The sequence below is a fragment of the Sturnus vulgaris genome, chromosome 11 (assembly GCF_052056855.1).
Source record: "Sturnus vulgaris isolate bStuVul1 chromosome 11, bStuVul1.hap1, whole genome shotgun sequence".
Classification (NCBI taxonomy): Eukaryota; Metazoa; Chordata; class Aves; order Passeriformes; family Sturnidae; genus Sturnus; species Sturnus vulgaris.
Window position 1 is genome coordinate 6,421,995 of NC_142253.1, and position 16,492 is coordinate 6,438,486.

The following is a 16,492-nucleotide window of genomic DNA, read 5'->3' on the forward strand; positions in this document are numbered from 1 at the left end:
TACAGCATGACACTTTTAGCTAGATAAGCCAATGCTTTCTCATAACACTGCAAAAAAGAAATATATACAAATAAATAGATTCAGAGACAATTTGTCCAACAATAATCTATAGCACAGAGGGGATTCTGGAGTTATCTTCAAAGTATATGTTGATGTTCTTAAAATGACCTATGAACATCTCTCTAGTCTGTAAGGAATCCAGAGGGATTTTTGATATAATAGATTTGGGTTATTAAATTACTCTTGGAAATGTGGAGCCGACCTCCAGTGGCAAATATTTCTGTGAAAACATTGGCAAACATTTAATTTGGTGACTTTTCCTCTAGTGTTTCTGTCCTAAAATCAAAATAAACAATAAAAACACATTGGATGGGGCAAGAAAACACAATAAGCCTATTTTCCTGCATTTTCTGACAAGTGATACTGTCTAACTGCTAATAAATAATGGACACGCCTACTCTTAGCAGATACTCCCAGTTCAAGATGACTTGGAGCTTGCATGTAAAATGGGATGAAATCACCATCCCTTTCGTGCTGATTTCGCCTGGAGCTGGTGAGAAGCCTCAGCTCCTCATTGCTCAATGCAGAGCGACAGGAACGTGCCGGGCTCGGCAGGGCTGGGAGGGGAAGGGACTCCTGGGGACAGATTTTTGGCTCAGACAGGCAGTGAGCGGTGGGGGGTGACACTGCAGAGGAGCTCTCAGAGCCCTGACACTCCCCTGGAATAAAAGGAGCCTGGTTTGGAAACCTGCAGGGGCGTTCCCAGCTGCCCCCCCAACAACCAGATCACACTGGCAGGAGCTCTGACCTGATGAATGCTTCACTTTTTATACAAATTAAGCAATTCCAGCAGGAGGGAGGAAAAAATTTTAAAAAAATAAAACACTGTAATGAGCAGAAAAAGGACTTGAACCTGAGCCTCTTTGCACTGAGATGAGTACTTGCATGTGTTGTTTTTTAAATTAAAAAGAGTGTTTTGATTTTGATGATTAATAAGCCCAGCTCAAAGAGCTCAGGTGATGGATTTTCTTGGTGCTTTCAGGCTTTTTGCAAAGAATTTTGATTAAGTCCTTCAGCAATGGCCTGAAAAATTAAGGCATTTTCCTTATGACCTTTTAAATTTCCAGACTCAGTGTGCTATAATAAAACCTTTGCAGAATTTGTTGCCCTACTCTATGTGACATGTGACATGAATACCCCAAGAACAGTTTCTCATCTGACAAGCTGATTTTCTCCAGCATTGCCCAGATTCTCCAGCAGCTTTTGCTGGAGAAACCCAGTCTGCTAAGTGATGCTGTTACCATCTCTGGATCCTCTGGGTACCCTTTAAGGTAAAATCCTATATTTGGCCTTTTTCCTGGGCAGAAGGGCCCCAAGGTCCTGTTCCTTAAAACTTCATGCTAGAGTAGTTACATGCCTCCAGGCATTTTGTGGGAGCTCATTAACCAGGGAAAAAAAAAAAAAAGAAAAGAAAAAAAGAGTGATAAAAAAACCATGGGACACAGGAATAGCAGAGATATGTTTTAAGCACAGGAAATGTTATTTTTAAACAGCTTGAGAGGGTTAAATCAACAAAATCCTAAACTCTTCCCAGCAGACCCTGTTCCCATCTCCTCCAAAGCACAAGGTCTGGACAGCATCCTCAGGCCAGATCTCAAATCCTGCTTTCTGAGCCCTGCCTCCTCAGCCGTGCCTGTGGAGGGGCTGTTGGCAGACTGGCCCCTTTTCACACTCAATTTCTGGTGTTCTGGCTCAGTCCAAGTCATCCAGCAGTAGTCACAGAATAGAATCATAGAATCATTAAGGTTGGAACAGACCTCTAAGATCGCTGAGTTCAACCATAACTGTTAATGCTGTAGTTTGCTATAGTCATTCCACTAGGTATCAAAAAAAACCCTCTTGTTATTTCGTGTCAGCACAGTGCAAAAAAAGCCAGAAATATGAATTATAATGTAAAATAAACGGGAGTGGGGAAGGAACATAAAGGTCTCCAAAGCAAAGCTAAGATCACTCTTATTTGTACCCTGTTTCCGAGTGGGAAATGTTGAGATAATTCTAAAAACAAAATAGTAGCACATAGTAGCACATGACCCAGATCAGAATCTTGATGCTCCTGATGTGTGGGAAGCAGAGCTGCATCTCAGAGTCCTTTTCCTTGCAGCAAGGTAACCAGCGGTTCTGTGGCCATGAATTAAAGCACTGCTGCAGCTGTAAGTACAATGTATTGACTCTGTGTCTGTGTGCTGTGTTTTACAGTCACTTCACTGCTTTCTGCTCACCTCAGGAAAACTTGCCATTTGCTCATTGTTTTGCCATGTGCTCCACAGCGTTAAGAGGAGTGATCATTGATAAAATGGCCATAACTAGGCAGGGAGTGCAACTTCACTTTCTCCTCCAGCTTGCCAAGGCTGGGGAGCTGAGTCAGCGCTGTCCGGGCTGGGAGTGGGCAGAGAGCAGATCTGGTTGTCTGACAGACTGAGAGCAAACACCCCGGGGGCAGCTGCAACCTGAAACTAGCCCAAGTGGTTTGGCACACAACGTGATGGAACCTTCACATCAATAGCATCACCTATGCGATGCAAGACAAAGGCCATGCTATTTTATGGAGTCTTTCTTCCCCCGCAGGGCAGAAATGGATCCTGCTTCCTCGGTGCTTGCCAGCTACCCAAGTTGTTTAGTAATTGTTTAACTTCATGCTGATGAATGAATGGTAAAACTGAACCAGAGCTGCAGAACACAGTTCAAAGAGTTCAACTCTTCAGCAAGATGAAAAGGATGGATAATTCATGGGTAGCAGTGTCCAGAAGTGAAATATGAAAATGCTGATAAATGATAACTGAGTTTCTAAGTTTCAAGAAAGGAACATATGGAATGGATAAAAATTGAAGCATAAGGCATTAGCACTACGTGGCCTTGCTTGTCACATGATGCTGATTTCCTGGACATTTGAGGGGAAATTTTTGGGTTTGCCATTCTGTACCACTGGTGGAAGCATTACCCTTTCTGCTCCAGAGCCTGCCTACAGCTCTGAGTCTTCAAAAGACCAAGACATGCAAGGCCTCTTTTTTCTAAAGATGTATGACACAGAGTCTCTGCCCCTACCTGTCTGCATTGAGTTTGACCATGGAATAACTCATTTCATCTCACCAAAGCAAACAATCCATGTGTCAGGAGTTCCATGCCTACCATGCTGTGAATTCTCACTTTGTACCCAGATGTTATCAGTGATTTGTTTTACCTCTAATCTGAAGTTTCTAATCAGCTTCCTTACATTTTTTTACCTTTTTTTAACCAGGGGCTGCAGCAAAACAAATGCTCTTGTGTGTGTTCTAAAAATATTTTTTTAGTAACAGGAAAGAACTTGAAAACCTTGAGCCAAGGGAGTTCTTTGTAGTCTTTCTTTTAGTTTTGCCCTTATTCTGACAGTTACATCTCTATCTGCTCCCTAGGCTGCTGCACACGGAGAGCTCCACCCTGATCCAGAGGTGGTTCCGAGGTTACGAAAATTTACTCGCCGATTCACTCCATGCACCGTGGCTCTTGTGAAATGAATTCATTTAGAAGTTTAATTACTGGAGATTAAATACATGACAGCAGAGGTAGACTGGAACATAATACTGATGCTCAGCCAACCTTGAGCCTGCACGTTTGACTTGCTCAGCAAAACCCCATCAGATTTGTCGAACCGTCAGATTTACCTTTGCATGTTTTCAGGCTGGGGTTTGCAGGGGATTTTGGCATTTTCTTCTGTGATTTTTGTGATGCTGGGGAATTATGCTAAAAAGTACTGAAGTCTGCATCTCCTTTTCTTGGCTTTGAAAAAGTGCTCTGCTGTGGATTAAAGGAAGTTAGTACTATATACATAGTGGCCCTTTATACAATCTCTTTGAAAGATGCTTTTCCAGTTTTATTTTGCTAACAAAGGCATGACATACATGGGTCAAAGCCCACTTTCAGCTTTATTGTGTCGTAAAAAAAAATGTGATAGTTGATGGAGAAGGACAGAAATATGTAATGAAAATAATAAAAAAAGAGAGCTAAGCCAATAAAATCCCAGAAGGCAGAAATGGGAGCTGTAAAATGAAAAAAAAAAAAAGTTTAAAACTATTTTAATTAAATTTTGTAATAAGCTCAAGAAATGACCCATTTTGACTATGAGGAAGCAATCTGTGACAATCCAGGCACTTCTTATTTTTTTAACCCAGACTGCTAGTGACTGGATGGATCTCACCCACCCACTTACTTGACCACTTGCTTGCTCTGGGAGCAGATGATGTCCCAGTGCCTGGCCAGTTCCCACCTGGGAATATTTTGCACAGCTCATACTTCTCCCCTGGGATGTGCATTGGGTTCATGAGTGGATATACAAGCCAATATCCACCTGCATGTGCTGCAGAGGCTGGGAAGTGTGAGTGTGACCAACACTTCTGCCGGGGCACAGGAGGGAGGGGCAGCTCCTTGTCCCTATGCATCTCTTGCATCCAGGGGATCTGGATGGGCTCCAAAAGCACATTTGGAAGCAGCTCCTCCCCGGGATCAGTGACACTGAGATAGGGCCTTGTTCATTCTCTAGGAGAGACTAACTTTGTCTAGGCTGCTCCCTACAGATTCCCATCCAACCTGAACCCAATTACTGAGATGTCACACCTGCCCAAAAAGTATAAATTACTGCAGGGGAGACACCCACAGCTCACCCGTGTGGGGTGGAGCATTAGGGGCACGATCTGGCTGCATGAAGCTCCTTAGAAACACCCACAGTTCAGCCTCTGTTGGCTGAGCAGGCTTCTGGGAGGCAGCATGGGCTGCAGAGCTGCCATCCTCTCATCCTGCCTGTGGTGTCCCACAGGGAGTCCAGCATCCTCTGAGCACCAGCATGGTCACTCCTGGGGAGGGAGAGGAAGGAAGTGAACTTGAGGTGAGCTGTACTGGGTGTTTCCCTGCTGTCAGTGTGGGTTTGTCCTGGCTCTCCTTGGCATGGATGGTTTGTTACCCTCTCAGACCAAAGCTGGCTCTTTAAACTGCTCCTGGCCATGCAGCACAGTGCTCCCCTCCTGACAGTGCTCAGGGCAAACATTAAGTGGACAAGAGGTTACCTATTCCTAATTATTATTACACCATATTAATTATTACACTTTTATTACAGTGTATTTAGCTGCTCTTCTATTTCCTAATATAATTTTAGTTGGCTGTCTTTGCCATTCTTTCTTTCTTCATCTGAAAATATGGGTCTGGCAGCTGGTGCAGACACATGTTGTTATACCCCCACCACTTTCATTAGCCTGCACTGGTTTAAATCAATACAGGAAGGGCTTAAAAAGGAAAAAAGGTGAGAATAGACTTAGCAGGCTGGGGAAAGTAACATGGTGTGACACACATCAGTGCAGGTATAGTGCTGGATCAGGAGTAGGAAGGACTGTCAGGCCTCTCTTCTCAAAGCTGGTTCATGTGCCACCACCATGAGGGCACAGATGTCCCTTGTGCTTTGCTTGTGTGTGATGTACCCTCTGGATACTAATGCATGGTTTTCTGGGTGTGCAATTACAAAATCACAATTTCTTTTGATGCTTTCCATCAGTCCAGCTAGCAGCAAATTTTGAGAAATGTGGAATAAGCTGCTACACCTCTGTATCCCAGAACATATTTCTGGGATGCACCTCTGGAGAGAGCAAAATACCATAATTTTGCAAGCAATAACAGCAGGACCCTACTCATGCATCAAGGAGAGCTCTTTCATGTGCTGAGGTTGGCACCAACCCCAGTGCTCAGTAGGAGATGGCACATCAGTGATGAAGCACCAAATGTGTGAAAGGAAATGGGTGTTTCTTTCTACCCAGCTCATCAGGGCTAGGCAGGCAAGACAGTCCCCAGCCCCCTGGCTGGGGGCCTCCCAGCAAGCTGAACACTCCAGACATGACTCTTGGGGTTATTTTTAATGCATTTCAGCTTCTCACTGTAGGTGTTGGCACACACATCTCCTTAAGGCTCCTGTGTGCTGCTGGGTCCAGCACACATTGCTGGATTGTGACCTCTCCTGCTGGGGTGGCCCCTGCTCACACACAGAGCCTGTGCAAAGGATGCAGGATCCCACTGGCACTTATTGTTCTTAAAGAAGAGCATGAACTCCAGGCATACTAAGGACAGCTGAAAATAAATAATTTTAACTGACCTGGTGGAGACTTGCCCTTAGAAACTATTTGATTTGTGTGAATGAGGTTCCTAGGAATTACAGTCAAATGTTCATGTGATGAAAAATAACACTTCTTTCCATAGCTCTGTGGTCTTTATGTTGGCATATTTAGAGCCAATTTTTTAAAATTCACATTGATACGCCAAGGAAAACTTCCTCAATAAACATAGTTCTTGCATCTGTGCAGTAGTTGGTTTTCAAAGTTAAACATCCCTGCTGTTTCACTTTTTTTTTTTTAAGATGCCAACAGTGATTAGACATTACCATGGACTAATTGCTTGTACAATTTCAGTTTTTACCTTGCAGTCGCCTTGAAATTTCCAGCTGCAACAACAGGAACAAACCCCACGCTCTCAGCAAATACAAATCAGTCAAAAGCAAAACAAAACTGGTTTTTCTTGTGTTTGTGTTGCAGCTGTTTATCCAAAAATTGGAGAGCTGCTTACCTCTCCTCCATCTGAGCCTTATAAACAGACATTACCCTGGTCTGAGGCAACACATATTCAATTTCAGCCTGAGCTTAGCAAAGGCACCTTCTCTACTCAGACAGAATTACTCACATTTATGATTAATATGGTGGATCTTGAGGATCTTCTTATAATGCAAGGGATGCTGAATTATCTGGTTAAAGGATTTGTGCAATTTGTCTTTTTCCATGTTTTAGATACCGTTGTTCAGATTATATTTAGGCAAACAGGACTCTTCTCCTGCTGTAACTATTGCAGGTATGCCTGGGCATTGACAGGATTGCAAACACGTCAGTGGGGAGCAGCAGAATCCCAAAGCTCATCGTGCTGCAAGCACTGCTCCTCAGCCCCTAACTGGGGAGCTGTTTCCAAACCACTGTTTGGAAATTATATACATTTCATTATTTCATGAGCAGTGTTTAAAAAAAAAGGCCCCAAAACACAAAAGGCATGCAGACACACACCTCTTTGGGGCAGCACTGCTCAGGGTCAATGGCTTTCTCCCCAGAATGGATTTTATTAAGGATTTGCCCTTAGGATAGGGATGCCTGGACAGCAGGATGTGGGATGCCCCTTTAGCAGAGCAGCTGTAGCTGACACAACAAATATTTCCAGCCTGCCCTGGCTTCAAACAGTTCTCCCAACCCAGGCACTGACACCTGAAAGAGCAAGGAATCTCCTCCCTGGCTTTGCCAAATTCTGAAATGTCATTATTAGATTCAGATGCTGGAACATGTGCTGCTGCTGGAGATCCTACATCATGCCTGAGGATGTTTGCTAATCCCAAACTTCAGCGCCTCCCTGGTCCTTCCAGAACATCAAAGCATGGTGGAACATTGCAGCACAGATGAGGAAATTACAGCAAGGCATTACATGGCAGGTAATGGATTAGGGACTGCTAAAGGAGCAAATGTTTGGCCCAGGAAAATGATTGGTAATTATGAACAGTACAGGACTTGAGATAGTTCCAGGATTAATTTATATCTAGCTGCTTATTCTCTTGTCAGCATTTCCTGTCCCCTGTATTCCTTACAGCCAGCAGTACAGAGGGTGAGTGGCTGGTCTGGGGGAAACCTTCCTCCCATCTCCTCTTCCTCCCATTCTTCCTCCAGGATCTGCCAGGCTCAGACCCTGGAGCTTGTCTGCTCTGTTGTTAGCAATTCTTCTTCTTGCCTGTTACAAAAACATAAGGCAAATCTGTCCTTCTGCCCTGCTTTATGGGGTCAAATCCCCAAGCAGGAGCTCAGACACACACATCCCACAAATGCTGGTGAATGCCAAAAGAAAAGTAGGAATAAGTAACGAAATCTGAAGCCACCCTAGTAAACTGCTTTAAAAGCACTTATTTGAGTAATTGTAAAAAAAATATTTAAAGACCTGGGCTAGTTTCAGCTCCTAATTCTAGGAATGGCATTGAAACAAAATACCAAGCTCCAGTTTACTAGGCACGGACGAAGTGAGGGCAGCTTGGTGAGGAAGGGATGTGGATGGTTGGAATGTGGCTTGAGGGGTCTAGAACTGGCATTTCTTTCTCCAGCCATATCCAGAGACAACAATATGCCACTTAAAAGCTGTTTAAAGTGCCCAAGTGCTGGTGAAAGCAGGGTGGGTCTGCGGTGAGGACTCTCCTTGCCTCCTGGCTCTGCAGGTGTGTTTTGGGCCACTCGGGGGCAAAAATACTTGCAGGCAGAAGGTCATCCTTGCAGTGTACAAACCTGCAATGGATATTGAGCCCTGGGCAGTCTCTGGGCTGTTGGAGTTAAGGCACGATGTGATATTTATTGCTGCATTTGCCATCTAGCACAGCTTCTAACAGCCACCAAAGTAGACCTACTACTTTCTACTCTCTTATCCCCACTTGCCTTAAGCAACCTCTGCTCCCACCTCTCCAAAACACTTTGCCCTTTGTTGGCTCTTAAAAATTAACAGGGCCTTCAGAGCCATGGAACTACCTACAAACACCTTCAGCAGAATTTCTCCCCCCTGGTGCTGGGATGTGACACAAGTACTGTAAATGCTAAGTGGAAGGCTCCAACCTACTTCCCCATGGGAATTCCTTGGCTCTATAAAGATTTAGGATTTGCTGTCTAGTCCAGGTGCCTTTTGATTTCTGTTGTGGCTGCATTAGTCTCACAAGAGAGGAGGTAACATATTTCACTGGAGCTGCTGGGAATAGACTGTGGCCAGGAAATGAGAAAATGTGGCTGTCCCTCACCTGCATTTTCATTGCTTTCCTCCCTTCACGCCCCTAACACATCAGGAGGCACTCAGCAGTTTTGGGAAAGCATTTGTGTATGTGTTGTGCTCTCACTGGAGTCTGGGTAATACCTCACTTCTGTTATTTGCAAGTAAATTTATTTCCTTAACAAAAATGGGAAGGCTCATAGTGCAGTACTGATGGCTCTAAAGCTTTGACCAGGAAGTCATTCCATTATCTGAACCCCACAGAATCAGTACCCTGTTTATTGCTTTTTTTCCTCTCTCTTTTTTTCATGAGCAAGAAATAAGACACTGTCCTTTTCCCTACTTACCTCATTAGGGCTTTATTAACAGAAAGCACATTTTTGGCAATTAGATTTAGCAGTCATCAGCATTTCTTTTTCTTTTTTTTCTTTAAACAAGTCTGTACCTTTGCAGCAACCTCAACCAAAAAAAAAAAAAAAAAGGTTTCCTCCCCCGCTTTCTTTCTTTTTCTTTTTTTTTTTTTTTTTTGGAACCTTAAAAAAAGAAAGTCTGTGACTCTGTGTAATGTTCTTTAGTGGAACAACTAACTTTCTATACACTTAGCAAAACTGAGGAGTTTACAATTTTTCCAGCTGTTCTGTGATGCAACATAAACAGTAAGAATGATAGCCTGCCTTGGAAATGTTCTGTGCAAGCCATACAGTTAGATTCCAGCATGATTGGTTAGGTTATGCTGTCTGCTGCTTCTTGTTGTTCTTCTCAAATTTCTGAGTCATCAAAAGCAGTGAGGCGAAAACATGCAGATATCTTGCCATCACCCATTTTCATTCCTTGCCCCTGCCAGGAAGAATGCAATAAAATTGATGTAGGACTCAGGGAGTTACCGAGGAAGTTTTTGTGGTTTTTAAAGGAGATGCCTCTTTTGATTGTTGGGGAAAAAAAACAACAAAACATTCTTGTAGCTTTTCCAGAAATAAAAACTTGCTTATTAAGGGAGCTTTCATGACTATGTGTAAGGTGAGCTGGGCAAAGCAGGGACGTATCCATCAGCACAGTGGCCACAAGGTGCTTGGATTTGCTTTTGCTGTGAAATGCTGTGTGGATGAAGGGAAGGATGCAGCCATGGGTGCTCTGCCCTTGCTGTGTGCAGACATCAGACAGCCCTGGTCCCAGCTGAGGCTGGGTTTTATCAATCTGCACAAATAATTCAGTGCAGAAGACACAAAGCATGTGATTCCCTCCCCATGGCGTGGAAGCAGGCACAGGGTGAGAGAAGTGGAAGGAGGCTGTGTCCCTCCAGGGCTGGTTTGGTGCTGCTGACCCTCTGGCCTGAGAACCAGGCTGGAGAAAATCTCAGCAGTTTATAAGTGTAGGGGGTAAGAGTTGAGCTGGAGCAAGTACAGCAGCATAAAGCTAAATATCATCCAGAAATAGCACTCAAATGGTAACAAAACACCAGATTTGGGTAGTAAGCACAAGGTTTGAGTATCTGAGCTAATACCCGCTCAGAGACTGATACATGCTGTCTGTGTGGGAGTCAGCCAGTGGAAAGCTCAGTCAATCATGTCTCTGAGTGCTGCTATTGCACATGCTGATGAAGCACGAATGCAGCCAAGGACTTGAGCTGAAACACCCTCTGAAAATGGATAAACCCTTCTAGAGCTCCGAATCCACTTGAGAGCATGCTGTCTGGGGAAAATCAATCAACAAAGTGAATATATCTTTTGTCCCAGGACTGAGCTTTCCAAAACAACCATGGCCTTCATTAAAACCAAGGGAAAGCCGTGGGTACTCTGTACCTTCAGCTCCCGTGGCAACCTGCAGGTCCAAGATGTCTTTACAGGTCTATACATCACATACCTCCAGTCACTGCAGCTGGAAAGGCACATTTCTTGTGAATGCTATTTTATGATTGAGCTTCAAGTGGAAAATCAAGTGAAAAACGGCAAAGCTGCAAACACCTGAATCCATTTCTGGGGTACACCTTACCCTTCCAAGATTTCTTCAACAGGTGAGAAATTACAGGGTCTGATGCTGGTTTTGTGCCAAGGAAAATCATCTGAATCTGAATACAGCCTTCTGAAGAGATTTGAGTGAATTACAAAGTTGTTTTATTCCCCTCTGCTGTGGAACAAGACTTCTCCTGCCTTCCCCACGCCTGTCTCCTTCTATGGCTGCGAGGTCTGGTCATGCCCTGATCCATGGGGAAGGAGCCAGGCATGTCAGGAGTGCTCCCAGCTGTCCGTGCCAAGATACAGGGAGAGGCTCCCTGGTCCCTGTGCCAAGCTCTGAGCTGCTGAGAGCACCCTGTGAGGGGCTGCAAATGTGCAGACTGACAGGCCCCCCTGTTGATGGGATGGCTGGTGGCAACAAGCAGCATTTTCTGGGAAATTCTGGGTCGATCCTATAGGCAGACTAAACTGGAAGATAAAATAATCTGTGCTTTGCTCTGCTTGGGATACTGGCATTGATCGATGTTCTCAAACAAATTGTGAAGAGGGGATTCAGCAATGATGCTCTTTGCACCCTCAGAAATCTCCAATTCTTGTTGAATCAATGACTTCAGGAAAAAGAGCTGGGAGAGAAACGCTTCTCATGCCCGAAGATCTTTTAGATTTCAGAGGTTGTTCTGTTCTGCATCAACACTAGGCCTCCCAAAAGCTTCTGTAGGAAAAAAGATTTTAAAAGCCTAATGGGGAGTAACAGAGAGCCTGAGGGCAAGGCCAGTTGCGTGGGCTTTGGGAGTTGCCTCTTGCTCTGAGTCACCACCCGGACTCTTGAATTTGATTGTCACGTTCCTAGGAGGTGCTCAGTTCCTTACACCACAGTGACTGTGTCCCGGCCTTTGCTGAGGAAACCTTTCCTGATGAAAGTCTCCTCACATCCATACATCCTGACAAAGTCTTTTGATGAGCTGACATTTTGCAGTGTAGGGGATCCCCTGGCAGAGTCCCAGCCTCTCCTAAATACAGCACTCTACCAGGCTGAGCAGCAGGGTAAACACCAACTTCAGCGAAAGATATTCAAATATTCTAATATTCTCTCTCACACTTTAATGGTGCTTTCATGGCATCATTCTGTAAGGCATTTACAGCAGTTTCCTGCTAGACTGCTCAAGCTTTCCAGCACCCACAGCTACTGCCTGGAGCACTGAGTTTTGTAGGTAATTGAGAGGTGCATTCAGACAGAAACCCCCTAATTGCTCAAATATCTTTATTCACCTCAGCCTCACGTCCCTGTTCCACACACAGTGGAATAAATCAGATTTATTTATCCTGGTAACATCTATACAGGAGAAACTCCTGTAGAAAAGTTTCTTAGAGAAACTTCTTCAGCCCTTTCAGATATGCATAGCTATAGGTGCTCTGTCACTGAACCTTTTCAAGTAAGCATGAAATAAACTCCAGTATAAATTAATGACTCTTGCAATGTTATTGGAACAGTATTCTTAACATGCCACTTTATTACTGTACTGCTCATAACTTCAAGCTTCTTAAAGTGTTCATACTTGCTTAGAAATCTCTGCATCTATTTTTCAATACACAATTTTTGATCTTCATAGTTGGCTTAATTCAGGGTTTAAACATGACCTTCAAGGCTCTAAATCCAAAAAGTTAAATAGAAAAATCCTTTATACATTTTGTTCATTCTCTTGATTTTTTTCTTGAAGAAAATTGGTTGATCCTAAATGCCAGACTGTTATGAAAGACTAATAGTGACCAAGGTTGCATTGCTTGTATCACCTTTTTATCAAGATGAGGCATGCACTACATTAAAAACCAAAATTGTTTAAAATTAAAATATTGTTACCATGGAAAATAAAAAGGGAAGGATTATTGCAAATACAATACAGAAGGAGAAATCCCTAACATTTGAAATCTCCCACCATATTGCTGCACAGATTGATAACAAAATGATTACTACAAAGATAAAAGAAAGTTCAGAGTATTAGATGGGATGCAAAAAAAAAAAATTCTTCAGGCTAGAAAGCAGTTAATAGTTTCTAGCATATTGTTCTGAGACAATATAAGGGAACAAAACCTCACCCATTGATGCTTTGAATAGACATGGGAGGAGGAAATAGAAATTACCAATGCTGGGATATTCTTAGAGCCATGAAGGGGACACATCACTGGTGTATCACCCTGGGACTGTGAGCAAGGGCCATGCCTCACTGGGGACAATGGAAGGTGCCTGTGTGGGCGAGAGCAGGGTCATACTCTGGCAGAACAAATTTTGGCAATTGAACAGTTCCTTTTCCCTTTCTGAATTATTGGTTGTTAATCTCCTTCCTGCAGAGGCCCCAGGACTTTGGCTTAGCTGGCAAAGGGTGGGTTTGTGCATCAGTTCCTTTACCAGGCAGAACCTGGAGCCTCTTTGCTGTTGCTGTCATGAAGTCACGAAGTTGATACCAGCTCTGCTAACCAAAGTCTGATCTCTCCTTCCACAAGGAGTAGCTGAGCTTTGAGTCCATTTGCTAGCTTTGGCAAGCTTAGATTCCTTTAATCTTCCAATAAGTACTTCTTCCCACTCCAAACACAGGATCTTTTACCAGAAGGATGTTTTAAATCACTCCAAAAACAGAGGGGAAGGAAGACACTCATCCAACTGCTCAGCATGTATCTGAAATACTTCTTTTGCATAACCAATATCAAGGATGTTTTCACTAATTACATTCCATGTTTTTAGGAAATGGACATGGATTTAATAGCTTCCTTAATACTACTTTGTTTTACTCCTCTCACTGGTGCATGTGTTCCTCCACTCTATGCGTGGTGTGGCAGCTCAGAGTTCACTGTAACTGTGTGGACACCTGTAGAAACTTGGCCTTGGATGTATTTGGAACTTCTTGGCAGCTTTTCTCCAGTTTATCTGGGATTGAAACAGCAGTAATTGACTTTCAGGAAAGGAGTAGTAATTTCCCTTTCCAACCCTAGTGCCAGATTCTGACAGGACACAAATGCCTGTGCTGGAAGGAGAGCAAGACTCAAACTTGTCTGTCATCTAGAGCTGCGCTGGGAGAGAGACATGTGGGACAGGACATTTCTGTGTGCCTGGTTCCTGGTGGAGTTCTAGCTAAAATTTTGCCCTTTTCTCTGCCTAAGGCATGCTAGTCCAGGCTCCATTTGCTCCAAAAGTGGAACACAAGGCTGAAGCTCTGGCAGCAGCGCTTGCACCCCAGGACCAAAGGCAGCATCAGCTCTTCGTGCTGGCCAAAGCCTGACTCCAGAGCAGAGATGGGCTTGCACCACTGCGTGCCAGCAGGAGAGGATTAGGCTGCTCAGCTGTAAAACACTCTCCAGTGTCTGCTCTAGCTGCAGGTGGTGGTGAGAAGCAGCTCCCTGGCTGTGCATTAAACCCAGCACCCCTCTTTGTGCTATTAAGTGTATTCTTCTGGGCTGAGCAAATTACCACTGGACATCTGTAAAACACATTTATGTGTCTAGATGGTTTCTGTAGACAAAGATGGGTTAGCTCTAGCTACCCTCCCAGTTTAGCCCCAGGGTAGGTTTCTGCTGTGGATGTCTCCAGTGAGGAACAGCATTCAATTGCTAACAAAAGGCAAGAGAAGCATTTTTTGGTCTGTGTTATCCATTAGTGTCTGGGAGCTTGTGCCAAACCAATTCTTATTGTTACATTTGATTTGTGTGTAGATATCAATGGATATACCTCTAAGACCAGTGGAATTCTGTATATAGGAACCCATCCCCAATGGCTCACGTTTTTATGGCTTTCCATGCACTGCACTGGGTATTGCACATTATTAATACATGTGCTCTCTGATTGCTAAAACCCAGGGGGATACATTTGCTTTTCCTCATTCCTCTGACTTGCAAAAGTACATTCGTATGTTCCAACTTTTGCTTGGTTACTGTCTTTATGGACTTCATTGGACTAATCACAACATTGCATTAGACATACACATTTTTTGGAAGGATCGGAATCTTATTCTGACCTTTTTTAGAAAGACCAAGTAAGCTGTTGACTTTGAGACAGATACAGTTCTGTTGTTCTATGTCCCTATGGTGCCTAGCTCTGGATTCCTCAGCCACAAATTCTGTACCTGTGTACTGTAAATATTTAAAGAACATCTAGAAAAGAGCTATATGCCAAGGCAATGGAGCAGCCAGGGACACACTCTATCCCTCTGCACACAGGTATGGACTAAGAGCTCTTTCAGACAGCTGACATTGCTCACTGCACAGAAGTTGTGCATCACTTATACCTAAATGAATACACTGCAAAATCTGATAACCATTAACAAATTTCACAAGTTCTTCAAGGTGCAAGCAATTTTTCTAATTTTTCAAAGTAATTCAAAGAAAATTAAGCACTAATTCTATTGGCAACAGCCTCTTAACTCTGGGAATCAAAATTACCTTCTAGCAACGACTAATACTTGGCAAGCAAATGTCTACTGAGCCCATTTGCTGGAACTTTTCATGCCTTGCTCTCAGTCTGTATGGGAAGTATATTGCTAGCATAGCACTCATCTAATTTAAAGCTGGGAGTGAAGCCATTGTGTACAGCAGAAGGTATGAGTGGGGAAATCCAAAGATATTCTTTTCCAGGCCATATTTGTTTTTAAATCCAAAACATGTTGCAGTGTAGTGATTCCAAAGGGGGACAAGAAAAGGGAAATTTCTCCAGAAATATTTTTATGAACCATGAAGGTAAATCACCTTTTCAAGAGCTGAGTTAGCAGTAGTCAAAGAAGCCACAATTCTCGAGCAGGGAAGGAACTTGGTGTAACCCCAGTTCTCTGTGTGCTGCACCCACAGAGTGCCTGTTTAAAAACCCAGTTCCTCCAAAACCCACGGGAATCCTGGTAAAAGAGAGCTCTAAAGATATCTGAAGTTTCTAACTGCTATTAAAAGCAAGCCTGCAGTTTAAAGTTGGGAGTGCCTGAATCTTTTCTGATTAGAGGAAGAGCAGCAGATAACAAGATAGAGATATCTACCAGAGCTGGCTCAGAATATTTGCAGAGCACAGAGAAAAAAAAAAATGGGGAAGGGTGCTGCTGTGAAAAACCCTCATTTCATCTGCCCCCTAACATTTCTGCTGAGTGATGCCCCTGCTTTAGATGTGCAATTTAGCCACCAAAGGGCCAAGCAGAAGCTGTGCTCACCTCTGTGCATCCAGCTGGGATTGAATTTGGTGCCTGTAGGAGACAAATGAAAGCAGCCCTCTGAGAGCAACTTCCAGAGACGTCTTAGGCTGCAAGTGTTGTTTGCTCCTAATGGCCCAGAGCTCCAGGAAAGGGCTGAGCCTTTGGGAGGGGATGCATGAGGGTCTGAGCCTCTCCCAGTCCTCACACCCACCCCAGTCTGTGTTCCTGCTCTGGGACAGCCTTTGAATGGACACTTTATCTTTTTTTTACAGCTGAGCACAGGGGCCCCTCTCCTGGAAGGGATCTCTTGGGGAGGTGTTGCATCTGCCATCCAATCCCTTCCTGCTGGCTAAACTCAGTCAGAAGGCACCGTGGGATTAACCCTTGGAGGTCTGATCCTTGGTCAGCGATGGCTTTGCAGATTTTAGGCATAACCAAGTGCAAGATCACATCTTTGATTTTGGTCTCTGGTGTCTACAGCTGAAAATGGGATTTTAAGTGCCAAAAAAAAATAAATCAGGGCAAAAATAGAGAACAGAAATG

At 43.8% G+C, this 16,492-nt stretch overlaps 1 long non-coding RNA gene across 1 annotated transcript in view; it reads right to left on the reverse strand.

Annotated features, from left to right (window-relative positions):
- LOC148222472 (uncharacterized) overlaps nt 1-16,159 on the reverse strand; it is a 30,717-nt gene extending 14,558 nt beyond the window's left edge. The window contains exon 1 of the long non-coding RNA XR_015806011.1: nt 15,968-16,159. This is a non-coding gene — a long non-coding RNA (uncharacterized LOC148222472). The remainder of the gene's footprint in view (nt 1-15,967) is intronic.
- Nucleotides 16,160-16,492: the final 333 nt, after the last annotated feature.